The 15,004-nt window shown below is 36.9% G+C and overlaps 1 protein-coding gene across 6 annotated transcripts in view; it reads left to right on the forward strand.

Moving 5' to 3' along the window:
- Positions 1-15,004, forward strand: part of Epha7 (Eph receptor A7) — a 159,855-nt gene that overhangs the window by 49,347 nt on the left and 95,504 nt on the right.

A 15,004-nucleotide genomic window follows, 5' to 3' on the forward strand; every position in this document is an offset into this window, starting at 1 on the left:
CCATCATAACATAGGCAGAGAAGCTAGGTCAGACACATACAAGGTCTGATTTTGGCAATTCAGTGACTCTCTATGAACTCTGCTTAGTTGATTTTGTCGGCCATGTTTTTCTGGTATCCTTAACCCTTCGTTCTCCTACAATCCTTCCTCCCGTCTCCTAAGGAACCCTTCCAATCTCTTCTGTGGGTTTCTTCATATGCTCTCATCTGTTGCTATTATCCATCATTCTTTGTAATTAATTAATTAATTAATTAATTAGTTTTTACACTCCAGATTTTATTCCCCTCCTAGTCCCTCCACCCCACCTGGAGAGTTCCATATCCTGTAACTCCTTCCCTTGCCCTCCACATTCCCTGTCCCGGCCCCAGGGAAGAAGCTGAGCTGGTTGAAATACAAGTTGTATTCTCACCAAAAATCATTGACTGTTTTCTTTCTACTAGTTGTCTACATGCTACTAGAGTATCTTAAGAGTTTCAAATCTCTAAAATTGTTCACACTTTGTTATGTTAATTGTTTCAGCAATGTGTGGCAAGTTACATTAATTTAAACATGTGTTTAGCATATTTTATCCACTGTGGAATAATTGATAGAATTGTTCCACTGTCAATATAACAATGTATTAGGCCAAGAAATTTTGGTCAGGATAAATAAAGTCTAATGAAAACAGAAGGGATAGTGGGTGAAATTTCATAAACTTAAAAAAATTAGTTTGCTCTTATTGAAAGGATCCAATATATATTGAAACTACTCAAGAGACTTAGGGTGTACATTTAGCTAGGTACATGATTTATATACCTAATTAAACAGAATTTTTATAAGACTGGGAATATATATATATATATGTTATACATTATTATACAGTATTTAGTTTTATTTCATACATTAAAAAATACCTTTGGAGAACATGATGAATCCTAAGCCAGGAACATAAACTTCACATTATTATTAAAATGTCATATTATTTCACATAATGCTATGTCAGTTCTATGTGTTAAACCACCTGCAAACCAGTAATATTGAATTCCAGAACATAGGTGGTGGTGAGAAGGAGAACATGTTCCAACCTGTTTCTAAAATAATACTGAGTGAGAGAAGCATGATTAAATGTGAGGCTTCCTAGTCTCTCAGGAGTGGTTGAAGAAGTCAAGTGTTCTATTCCATACCTGTCAGGTGATCTTCTCATTTGACCGATTTGTAGTTTTAGGTTCTTTTTCTCTCCCTCTGTCTCTAAGTCATCTCTGTCTCTGTCTCTCTGCCTCTCTCTCTCTGCCTCTCTGTCTCTTTCTCTGTCTCTCTCTGTCTCTCTCTGTCTCTCTCTCTCTCTCTCTCTCTCTCTCTCTCTCTCTCAGACATGGCCTTATTCTTTTTTTTTTTTTTTGATTCTTTACTCTTTTTCCTGAGTGTGGAAATTGAACAATGTGTGCCACCAAGCCTGGCTGGCCCATTCTTTAAATAGATTTCTTGCATCAAAAGTTTTGATATAAAGAAAAAGTTGATAATGATTGCTCATAAAGTTCTCTGTTAACTTTAATTTTTGCCTTTTGGTATCAAAGTAAAATGTAGTAATTTTCAATATAATAATAAAATTAAGTATAACATATACAACAGAAAATGTATGTCAAAGACTGTTCCTCTATATATCTATATCATATGTTTATATATCACAGCCATTTTAGTAGAAAATATTATATGTTACCTCTTCAGCTACTTTGGCTGTTGTTTTAATTTATGCATTAGCATAGTAGATGTATACAGTATTCAGAAGAGAGCAGTTTTGAGAAATTTGCAGTTGTCTTGGGCTTATAACTTTATTTAAATGGGTTCTAGATCTAATAAAAATTAATGGATTTGCATTATAGGTATAAGGATGTGGTTACTACATAAGCATATGTAAATATTAAACTTTCTTTGTGGGAATAAGAATGTTAAACTAACCATATTATAACACTTAGGTTATTAAAGCTTAAAGCACAAGGCCATGCAGTTAGGTGCATGGATACTTTCATGAGTAACCAGAAAACTGAGTAACTTAGTAACTTAGATGGACATCTTATAAGGCCAGTATTTCATGCTGATAACAAAAACAGTATGTCTTATTTGTATGACATTATTTTCTTTGAACTCTAGCTTTGTGAAATATTTTATGACACTCAACACTGTTTATATAAAAAGAAGAATTTAAGTCTGGAAATCAAAGAACTAAGCAACCTTTATTGACATCATGTCTAGACATAGTCCTTTAACGTCTATAGCTTGAAAGGACTCACCCTCTACCCTATTTTTTAAGAACTTTATTTAAAATATACTAATTTAAGCTACAAAATAATCATGTCAGAAATGGCAGAGGGAATGTCTGTATTCTCTTAAGTTTAGAATGTCTTCCCTCCATTTTCAAACTGGTTTTCTCTTTGACTTTGCCACTGGTGTTATGTTCACTCTAGAGAGATCAAAGCAGTCATGGAAAAATGTCTACTATAAAATCTTCATCCCCCCTGTAATGTCCGTTCTGTCACGGAGTGCTTATTTCAGAAAGTACATAATGCTCTGTTCTTTTTTTTCCTAAAATTACATAGTACCAAATTATTTACCCTTCAGCCTATGTATATTCTGTTTATTGAGATATATTTATTAATTTCTGGCTATAATTGGATGAACATTGACTCGAAAGGGTAATCCAGTTTGTGTTTAATAAAGTCTATCCTAAAATTTTTATTAGGCCTATGCCGCCATTGCACAGCATCTGCCTGTGACAATTTTCTTCTTTTATATTATATCACGGCCTTTTTATCTTCAGCTCTTCACAGGCGTGTACTGTCTCAACGGCCTTTAGCTGTCTTCTCTCTTCTAGTTAGCACCGATGGGCATTTCCATATTTGCAGTCAGCTTTTGGATTGCTTTCATATTCCAATATTAAGATAATTTAATACACTCTCAGCCCTCCATCCATAACACTGTTTTATGGCACCATTAGCCTAGAGATAAAGCACGTCGTTCTAACCATTTTTCCTTTTAATTATAATAATGATTGATACATTTTTTTATTCGGATATATACAGTCTACATTATTCCCATGAGAAGACCTGTCAGTTACTCAGGTTTTCTACATCTCTGTATGAGTGTTGAGCACACTGCTTGGCAGAGCTAGCCATTGCCTTTAGTGGGGTCAGAGGAACTCAATGGTTTTATGCTATCTTGGCTCCAGTGGAAACCTACAAAAGATGAACTAGCATGGGGACATGCCAATAGATTTAGATCACCCACGTTTTGTCCTATGTATATTATAGGCCAAAGATCAAATTAATCCTTTGAATCCAGAGACATAATGGTAAAAATGCAAGTATATATAAAAGGACAAATTGATGTATATGCGTGCTTGTGCCTATAATCAATGGTAACAAAAGATGTAATGTCCTATTGTATTTAAGTTAGCCTTTGTTCACTCTACAATAATTATTTTGAAGAGAGCCAGTAAGGAATAAATCAAAGGGGTTTCCATAACAAAGGGCTTTAGTGATATTTTGTAGTTACTAAAAGAAACCTTAATTATACGAATTTATTTTAATAGTGGCCTGTCTTGTTCCAAGTTTCTATACAAAAATGAAATTTTTATATACTTACCATGTGACAATGCTGGGTAATCTAAAATTAGATTTTTCCCCCTCACATTTAGGTGTATTATATTTGTGGGAAAAATAGTCTTTAAAAAAAAAAAAAAGCTCAGAGCCCCGGAAAACCGTTACCCTTTTACTGTTTTACTTTTATTCCCTTTTTTATTGGATATTTTTTATTTAAATTTCGATTGTTATTCCCTTTCCCAGTTTCCTGTCCATAAGCCCCCATCCCTTTCCCCCTTCTTCTATAAGTGTGTCCCCCCTCCCTCACCACCCCTCCTTCCTGCCTCCCCACCCCTACACTTTGGCTTTCGATAGAGCCCTGAGCCAGTAACATTTTCTTTCCCACCTGTGATTTACAACTGAATTGTTTTCCTTTCTTGATTTCTCTCTTTCATGTTTAAGGAAGATGTTCCAATTACATTGATAAAATATTTTCCTTGTCCTTCTCACATTTATTTATGCTGTTCTATTAAATGTGCTTATAGAGTCATGTTAGGTAGCAATCATGTGAAACAAACAGGGCTGCCGTGCTGTCATTGGCCTGGGCAGTGTATCAGGGAGTTTCATTAGAAGCAGAATCAGTGGCCTGAGGTAGTTGATGTCTCCCTGACCACCATCAGAATGTCACCTGCCAGTCCCATTGGTTGGACTTTTATGAAATATTTGGGTAAAAGGAGTCAGTAAAGTAGTCTTTGAAGGTGCTTGGCATTTCGATTGCTGGTAAGAATGCAGATTCTTTACTGAGGGTAGGTTATCCAGTCTGTGCTCCAAGGACGCATGGGTACCAATGGCATCATCGCAACATCAGCACTTACAGTGAAGTAGATGACACATACGTGAAGAATTAGTTATGGCACAGTGAATTCTGTGACTTTGGTTAAGATATACAGTGAAGTCTCAGGAAGCCAGGAACAACAACAACAACACCAAAAACAACCAAAGACATGCTGCTTTTAAGTGATAGGCAATTCTCACATCCTTAGTGGTTATTACTTTCAAAAAGAATGAACCCGTGGCGAGTGCTTCTTTATGTATCTCACATGCGAACATTTTAAAAGCAAGTTGGAAGGACGTCCTTCATGTACCTACCTGTATTTTGTGCTTGCGGATTACTGTGGATACAGAGTACGCGGGAACTGAAAACCAATGGGCCATGTACTTGCTAGGTGTGAAGATAAGACCAGCTATTGATTAGCTGGTCTGCTATTACAGTGTCACAACTGTGGACTGCAGGCAGAGAGCACCTCAGACAGATGCAGGCAGAGAACACTGACTGTCTCTCATCTCACTGATCTCACAAATCTACATGTGCAGGAGTGTGTGGCTATCTCCTTCCTTCTCTCCTTCCTCCTGTCCTTCCCTCCCTCCTTTTCTTATTTTTTAAAAGTTTGTAGCTCCCTCTTTTTTCTTTTTTCTCTTTTTTTTTTGAGGAAAGAAGTATTGAGCCCAGAAATACCATTCATTTTTTTGTAAAGATTTATTCTCCTTTTATTTTCAGGAATTAAGGATGAGTGAACCTCTTCACCATCCTGATGCATCTTTTTAAAATGTCCTGCTTCAGGGTAAACGGATTTCTTTATGATCTCTGGAAAATTTTCCCCTGACATAACAGAAGTGATTATCTCTCCACATGTTCAAACGGCCTTAGACTGCTCTGGGGTTATTTGCTTCACGAGGCTTAGCGTTGGTTCACATTTTATAACCAACTAAATAAGGCAAACACAGACTCAAAAAAATAGCTGTGAAGATTGGTTTCTAATATGTTTTGTTGCATTCCTTTTGAAATTATTCTAGCAAACTTATTATGAAAATCCCATGTCGGACTGCTTTTCATCATTTCCTGGTGTTCATTGAGAAATTAAGGAGTCTCTATCCTTTTGGCTTTGTGTTCTGCCAGTACGTTCTGTAAATATGTATGATCTAAATACACCATGAGAGAACAAACTGTTTATCTTGACGATTTTTCCATGGAGTTAAAAGTATTTGTTTCCTTAAAGTCAAGCCCATTACAGATGCTTGTGTTCGTGTGTATTTCTTGTTGAGTGCAAATATGTGTAAACTTGAGGTCATCAGCCCCTGTAGGTTGTTATTGTGTTATTTCCAGAGTCACCAAAAGCATCCTTGAAAGCCAAACCTATAGCTATCAGAAATAGCACTCCGGTTTCAATATAAGTGGTCAATAATAGTCTTTACATGCGCCTTCTGCTTAACTATCTGCACGGCGTAATTTTCTCACTTCACATGGATGCAGCACTATGACTCTGGTAGCCAGGGTGACTTTGTTTTCTCTGTTCTCAACCGGAAGTCGGAGATAGTCAGGCAGTTGTAAAATAGACGTACTAAGTCACAAAATATATAATTTATGGAAGCCACTTCCTATAATTATTAGAAATTCAGTGCACATGGGCTTATTGCTGAATTGTCAATATCATATAAAGCAGGTATGTTGACGAATTGTTATTTTTTGAGGTTATCATACCTGCTTTTTGAGATAGCCTTCAGGTCCATTGCTTAGCACAGTGGTGGACACACACTGGCACACCATAATTATTCAGTCAGGGAACCAAACAGTTGGCTGCATTTGGCTAACCATTTGGATTTCTTGCTGTACATAGTGCATACCTGTTAGCAGACATACATGATACTCATCAAATATAGAAAATTGGGTGGGATCGAACACTTGTGCAGAAACTGACCCACAAAGTAATAATTGTTACCTATTTATTGTGGGCTATCCCACAATGCCACATCGAGCCCCATGGCTTGTCTTTTATTTTACTAGTCTCTACTGAACCACAGCAATGTTGTTCAAGCTTAATTCCTATACTGTAGACCAGAAGAATGGGCTCTATGAACTTAAACATGTTTGTAAAGCTCATGTAAAGAATAAATGCAACAGAAAACATCATGTTGTAGGGATGGGGCATCCTGAGTACTCACCCTAGAGCCTAGCATGTGCCTGGCATGTATTTGACCCTGTGTCAAACACCTAGCTTAAACTGACAGGCATACTGCCTTTTAGCCATGCAAACAACAGATAATGTAAAATCTAAAATGTTAGTCCTTTAGACTTTTTCAAAGTTTTATTATTTATTTATTTACTCTGTGTGTGTGTGTATGTGTGTGTGTGTGTGTGTGTGTGTGTGTGTGTGTGTGTGTTTTGTGCCACATGTGTAGACATCAGAGGTCAACTCGTAGGATTCAATTTTGTCCCATCATGTGGGCTCTGGGGGCTCGAACTCAGCTCTTTAAGCTTAGCAGCAAGTGCCTCTACCTGCTGAGATCTTTTGCTGGCCCTAAAATACAAAGAGAAGGCTTTGAGAAATACTTCTATAAAAGTTATTACATAATGTGCCCTGCTCTTTAAAAGGAGGAATTCTCACTCAGAAAAGTTAGATATTTTTGTGTATGGTCTATGTTGCCTGACCTTTCTCAGTATTTTGTAATAAAAGGAGTGAATAATATAACTGAATATATAAGTTATATGGTAGATATTGTAATGAATGTAAGAAAAATACTTGAAAGTACCCTTGGCAGTGTCAGGAATGCTATAGCACAGTCAATTGTGCCTGTGACTAGAATCCTCCCTGCTGTACGGAACCTCTCTGGTCCAGCCTATTGTTCACCCATACTTAGAAAAAGGTCATTTAGTGAATAACAATAAAGTTGTGTCTCAAATAAGACATAGTGCATAGTTACTACAGATTAATACATTTGAGTGTGCTAACCTAGCTGCCCTAATTTAAGGTTTAGCCAATAAAACAACAACAACAACAACAACAACAATAATAATAATAATAATGATAATGATAATAGTGCACTTTACTATAGACTGTGAGTAAAGGTAACATTCCTGGATTTTGAATTACTCTTTAGTGCAGTTACCAAATCTTGATAGTAACTAATTTTCAACACATATATGCATGTTTGCGCAGAGAGAGAGAGGGAGAGAGAGAGCTGCAGTCCTAGACTGACATATGGATAGAACTGAGTGAGACTCGAAAGGGTAGGCTATGCTACTTTCAATATTTCTCCTTATTGGAGCTGACTGTTGTTGTTATTGTTTGTTATGATTTTTAATGAGATATTTCTGCATTTTTATGTACAAGAGTTCCAAGATCGTTCAGATCTTGGAAAAGAATTTTAAATAGTGGCTCCGGAGAGCTAGACGTGATAGACTAGAAAACGTGATAGGCAGCCAGGGACTGTAAGGGAAATTGATGTGTACATGCGAGACAGCCTTTCTCTTCCATGTTCTTGCTGAAAGACTGAGCAAATGCCCTGCATTTGCATACCACTTTCTGTGATGCTCGGGGAGGATGTAATAGAAATATTCATGGCTTTGAAGAAACCATTTCAATTAATCAGTTTTTAGGTCACTTGGCAGCTAGACAAACTAGCGCTGGTCTATCCTTACACCTTTCCAAAGAGATATGTGACATCATAAAAATGAATTAAACAGGACAACAGAACCCACAAATATTTTGTACTTAGTGTTTTAGAGTTAATAACGAAGCAACAGAGGAAATTGAAACCTACTGCTAAATGGCTTCCCCTCAAGAACATTCTTTCATGGTCAAGTAAGACTTGAACACAGGTGTTTAAAATCGAATTCTCTATCTCTGCATCACATTACCTCTCTGTCATGGTCTAGCATTTAGAGAGGAAAATAAAGAAGACAAAAAGGGACTAGAACATTTCCACCATACTTTTTAATTCTATTTTTCTACCATTTTGATAATGACATGCTAATCACAATGGGATTCTGGTAAAAAAAAAAAAGAGCGCTTAAACATCTCAACTTAGCAAACGAATCACATCCAAATCGATAATTCAGTTAAAACTACTTTGCATGCAGGTCTGTTTCTTTTCACATTATGTATTTTAAAAATAAAGCTTCCAAAGCTTTATTGTTTTCATTTCCACCTTATAACATACATACATTAAATACTCAATTAAATAGCCAAAATAAATAACAGACATTCGTGCACTCACTAAATTCCCTGCAATGAATAATTCTTTTCAGTTTTAAAACTCTGAAATTGTTTCCAGGCACTTAAGTACCTGCTCTCCTCGAACAGAATATCCTTCATGGTCTCTTTTCTACATTTTTGCAAGTTAGTTATAGGGTAATGTGGATGGTGCTTCACAGACCGTAATGCACTCATTACATCATGTTGCTCTTATCCTCCCTGCCCGCTGTTCATTCTCAATGTGAAAAACTGTAGCCTATCAGTGACAGGAGGTCTGGATTCAAGGCTGACTTTTGTAATTATTCCCACCGCGGGCCTGTCAATAGGATTAAAATACAGATTCTGGATCTGTCTCTTCCAGATGAGGTCAGCACATTGAGCAGGAGGAGTACTATTTCTGCAAGCTGTGCTCCCTCTCTGCCTTGTGGAAGCAGAGATATTAACGTGACACAAATATTTGAAAGCTCCTATGGAAACAAACTCCCTGTCCTGAATTAAGCAAGAATATCCATCTGCAATAAATAAAATGATGGCATTCATTAGAGGGCTGGCCATGTATGTACATGGATTCTGAAATAATATTAAAGGCCAGAAAGTTTCAATTACAGAACAATCCTTTAGTTCATAATTAATAAACTCTTTGCAGCTGTGTTACTGTGGCCGGAAACATCTGCAAAGCCTCATATTTAGCACACAGACACACACAATTCCTTTAGAAAAAGTTCAATTGTGCTTAAAAATCACAGGTCTAGAAATGGAGTAGGACCTGAGGAAGAAGAATCCAGTTTTATTCAATTAGCACACAGGGAGTTGGGGATGATGCAGGGGAAGCAAACGACCTCTGCCTCACTAGGTAACAAGGGAAACAGGGAGACTGTGCGTGAGGAGGTCAGTTCCTCACTCAGAACCTGATACCTGACGTATTTAAGGTTGCTCCTGCAGTCAGACATTGTAGTTCATGATTGAGGCCAGCAAAAGTAGACACAGACGACTGGAAGTTTGACGCTGCGCCAGCCTCTACTGTTCCATGTGTTTGAGACAAGTTTGGCCTATATAAGACACCGTAGCAGAACAAATGAGCAAAAACTTGAATTAAAAATATAAAATCATAACTCTGAATTTGGATTGTTAATCATTTCTTTTACACCATCAGTTTCTGTGCATATAAGACCTATGCTATGCCACTGTAGACTGCACAGTGAATGAGCATGTGGGGAAAAACGTCGAAAATGGAAGTTTTTAGTGGTTTGCTAGTAATTCCTTACATATAAATTCTCTATAAATGTTTGCATACAGACTATATTTGTTGAAAAAAATTTATATGACCAGTTAAATCTTTGTATTTTTCCTGAAGTTTCCCTGCTGGAACATTTAGATACGAAGCTATATTAGTGTTGGATTTTATTATTAAAGCTATTATGCAATTCAGTCCGTAGGTCGTATAGAGTAACTGTAGAAGGTCAGAATTTCAGTTTGCAGGGTAGTCGTAGCCCCTGCACATTGCTCTTAGGTGGTTGACATCACCATCACCAGGAAGCCCTTCCCACGAGCAGCACTTGCTTCTGCCTATTGCTCCTCCTGGTGACCATAAATCTGCATCTGTGAATAGATACGTTCTGCTTTGGATATTTCATATAAATGGATTCACATATGTTATAGTCAGTAACTTTGTTCCTACATGTGTCATGTTATTTGTATTGTCCTGTGTCAGTATTTAGGTTTTTGGGGGTTTTTTGTTTGTTCGTTTTTTAGTTTTTTTGTTTTTTTTGGGTTTTTTTGATAAATACGTTATATCCCATTACATTTCAAGGCAACAATGTTCACCCACTTGAAGAGCTGTCACATCCTCATGGCCACAGTAGAGCCACTCACTCTAGTTCCCCTTTCTCTGTTTTATTGCTAATTTTCGCCTGGTGGTTTTGAAATACTTCGTTTTGCTTTTATTTATCCTGTGGTAATGTTATACCCGATTATATCTACTCCAGACCCCCTTCAGCTCCTCCAGTGCCCCTCCCATGTGATTTTCCCACCCTCATGCCTTTTTCCAGCTCTCCTTTTAAATAGCTTTTTCAACTGTAGCCATCTTCTTCAATGTCGCTGTGTCTCGTATGCCTTTGATATTGTCTTCTATAATGACCAGTGCTTTTCTACATCCTTTTATGCACCTATGAACCTTTATTTATCTTCTGTAAAGAAATATTTTTTGTGATTTCCTTAAATGTGTTTTAGTTTTACAGTAGTTATTTATCTCCGGTTTTGATTGGCTAATAGGTGTGTTTTAATTATGTAATATTTTTTAAAGCCTCATGGCTTGTGTATCTTCTTATTTCAAAACATGATCTTACAATTTGAGATAAGGTTACTTTTTTGTTGTTCATCCTACACGGACATCTATAATTTAAGGAACAACTTAGGACCTTCAGAATACTGGCCATGAATATGCGATTTACTTTCAAACGCATAAATGTCCAGTATGAGCAAAGATTGTGATGTACGTGAAACTGCCATACATGAAATCCATTATGATTTTCAATTTTCTTTGTGGTATATGCATGTGTGTGTGCAGATGTGTGCATAGAAGCCTGAAGTCAATATGTAGCAGTGTGCTAAATTACTCTCCACTTTTAGAAAAAATATCTAGGACCCAATCATGATTTAATAACTGTTATTCAAGGCAACCGAGTCTTTCAAAACTCTCCTAATGTACAGTCAGCATGAGTCTCCAAACAAGATATGGATTTCTACTCAAAATGTCAAGGAAAATGTCAAGTGTGCCTGTATAGGTGGATGTCCCCACTCTCAAGCAGGAAGTCTTTCCTGTCTACAGAGGATCCTTAAGTTCGGTGGATTGTATAAAGAGGATCTTTGTGTGTTTGTTTGTTCATTTATTTATTTCAATATGTCTTGCAAAATAGAATTGCATTTCTTCCCATTTCTTCCTTCCCTTCCTCTCATGTACCCTACCTCAGTTCCTCCCACTGAACCCTCAAGTTAGTAACTTTCTTTGATTTTATTTTTATTCACACACACACACACACACACACACACACACACACACACACACACAGAGAGAGAGAGAGAGAGAGAGAGAGAGAGAGAGAGAGAGAGCTTTATCTAAATATAACCTGTCAAATCTAGTTCTGTTGGTGGTATGTTCAAGGCTGATAACTAGGCGTGGATAATCAATAAGGATGCTCATCCCTGGGAAAGGCTGATCTTTCTCTTAGCAGCCATCTTTTACCTTCTCGTAGTTCCTTGTCTATGGGTGGGATACCAGAATTTTCCCCTATCCACTTTGACATGTCCATTTGTACTTCCATTGTTCCAGTCTTGCTTATGCACTAAATAATTAGATAGGCCATTCCCCGGGTTTACCTCTATGGGTTATAAACTAAAAGAACCAAATCCAGTCTTGGTGTTTGGACACAGGTGAAGAAGGGAGAGGAGCCATTTTAGCTTATTGCTTAGCCTGGAGCAGAGTGAACAATGCTTAGTGGTTTCGTGCGGACTTAAGGAATGTTCATTTAGAGCATGCATTCTTTCAAACAGAGCTCCGATTGTTCTGCTGACTGCATTAGACAGAAATCAACTCAGAGGCCAGGGCCCTCATTGCTCTAACACCTGGAATCCCGGGACGGCAACTGTGGTAATGTGATTTGTAGGAATGCAGAAGTAGACCCAAATACAGGGCTTCAGAATCAACTGTCCTGACTATTTTTGTATTTGGAGGTTAGGTCCATTAATGCTTTTCTTGCATAATTATTTTATAAGTGGTAAACCGGACTGGCTTTTTGTGCTTTGTTAATGAATTTGAGTTGTAAATATAATTTGAATAAGTCTACTATATAGAAGGATACATTGTCATTAAAAATAATTGAATGTTAAAGTCCAGTTATTTCACAGCAGCAAGCAACAGCTCTTACTGTATGCTATCATGAAATGTTGTCGATATTACAGACAATTCTTGTAGTCTAGTATAGGGAGCACACCTAGACTCTTTCTTCATCTGCTTTTCTGTTTAAGGAACAGACAAAATAAGCAAAACTCACTTAGCAAAAAAAAGTTGAATTAGGATAGTAAATTTATTTTTTCATTAAGGTCTCGAGGATGGAAAGACCAATCAAAAGAATCAAATTCAGGGCTTTGCGATATAACACAGAAAATTATTGTTAAAGTCATAGGTGAGAATTTATTTTTATATAGACAATTAAATACATAACCATTCTCCATGAGTGCAACACTATGCTCCTTTTCAACCAATGTTCAATTACAAAATGTGACCGCTTAAACAGGAAGGACCTAAAATTTTGATGTTGCTTATTGCAATTTATTTTTCCATAGGATAGAATGCCATTAATGGTTGCTTTGAGTTCAAGCTTCATGGGTCAAATTTAGAGATAAAACAAAAGAAGAAAATTCGCAGTGGTTATTCCACAGTTCCTATAAGTTTTTCTTATAGAAACCACACTTCCATGTACAGAAAATGTACCTTTGTGCATTTGCATGTGTTTACCTCCCAAGTCTTCTCCTAGTGCATTTTAGAAAACCACCTGTATTTTCAGAGCGAAAAGTTGCCAGAGTCCCTGTGCAGACATTTTGTAGTAGTTGGGGGACTAAATTCTGTTTCATGTTCAATTCTAGATTAGGCCACTTTATAAGTTTATCTCATCGAGTATTTGACTTTAGCTATTTTGCATAGATAGCTTATCTCGGTTTCTAATTTTAAGAACATCTGTTACTTCCTTCCCAAGGATTTTACCACCCACTTGCTCACTGTTATCTCAAGATATAAAGGTTCTGCTTTTTACATGCTCCTGCTTTTATTTTAATATCCATCTTCTAAAGAATTGGTACTTACTTTTAATAACTCTAAATTGCTAGTTTCCTGTGAGGTTAAATAAACTTGCTTGTTACAACTTATAATTTTCAATGTTACCTGCACTACAACCAAATATTACTTCGAAGGAAAAAAATTAGGAACATTTTTCTTGTATCACCCTTATTTAATTATAGCCATGAATTCATTCCATAATTGTGTGCCAGAATTCTTAGTGAAATTGAGATGGTCTACTTAATATCTTTCATTAAAATGTATTGGAGATTTGTTACACAGACTTCTAAACCAAAACAATAGGTAGTAACTTAGTAGCAGTGCATAAAAAGATAATAAATATCTACTGAAAATTGCAAAATTACTTAGAGGAAGTAAAATTCTTGAGAGCCAGCCGGAAAAAGGAACTCCTGTAGTGAACAGCATACGGTTTTATGTGTGCAAACCTGTATTCTAAATCCAGTTTTAACTTAGGCAAGTGGAATTATTTGAAGAATTCAGGTTACTTTTGCTTCAAATCTGTTTTCCCATCTGTTAAAAGGGAAACACAATTTAATGCAATGTGAGAGATGAGCAGAAAGGCTGAAATTTCTCAACATTACATATGATAGATGCATTCCCAGCACCGTGCGTGTTCATTAGGAAGCTCGCTTTCTAATTTGGAGGCTGATGGGGTTAGCAACATGGGAGAAAAACCCAGAAGGATTCCAGTCGTTAGCCTTAGCTTGCTGCCTGAACTCTGTACCTGCTAAATATCAAATCGCAGTGCTATTGTGGTTCTCGTCCTGCTTTCGCCCTCCACTACTGTCTGTTAAAAGTAAATGATATCAGTGATATGAAGAAACTCCCTCTGACATTTCTAAGCCTTGCTGTTTCAAGAAGCAAGCCCTTCTTTGTCCTCTCTCATGAATTCTTTTATCCTTGTGTACAGAAGGAACAAGATACAGTGGATATGGATAAAGTAACGATTTTGTGTGAAGTGGGGCTGAGAAGTTTAAACTAGACTCTATCATGCCAGTGAATATCTTTGCTAGGGCAAGATCAAATCTGCATGTGTCGCTAATTTTGCTGTGACATTGTATTGGAGCTGCCTGTTTTCTCTGTACCTCGTGTGCCATAATTGCTGCCGAGAATACGTAAGGCTGCAATTGTGTGTCTTTGTCTCATATGATTGTCCCCATTTTCCACTTGTGTAAAATGGATAACACAGTTTAAAGGGTCAGCTTCTGAGGGCAGTAGTGTTATATTTACGAGATCATGGGGGCGTCCTTGATTGTCTATCATAAGGTAGTGCATGTACAAATTAAATGCGTGTTATGTTATACGCCTAGTTTGTAAACAGTCCTAATTTCTTGAAAGCTAAATAATAATGAGCCTTCAAAAAAACTAAAGCTATATATAAAATACCGAGCATGTAAACAGAAGCAAAGAATGACTCCAACTTTTTGGAAATATGCCAACCCAGTACTATACTTTCCACTTTCCACTATCCATGGAGTTAAATTTGAAAGTTTTTTTTCTGAATAGTACATGGGGAGAGCGAACTAGACCTTCAAGTAAGAGATTAAAACTTTAGAGCTGGGTGT

Source organism: Rattus norvegicus, chromosome 5, assembly GCF_021556685.1.
Source record: "Rattus norvegicus strain SHRSP/BbbUtx chromosome 5, alternate assembly SHRSP_T2T, whole genome shotgun sequence".
In the NCBI taxonomy this organism is placed as follows: Eukaryota; Metazoa; Chordata; class Mammalia; order Rodentia; family Muridae; genus Rattus; species Rattus norvegicus.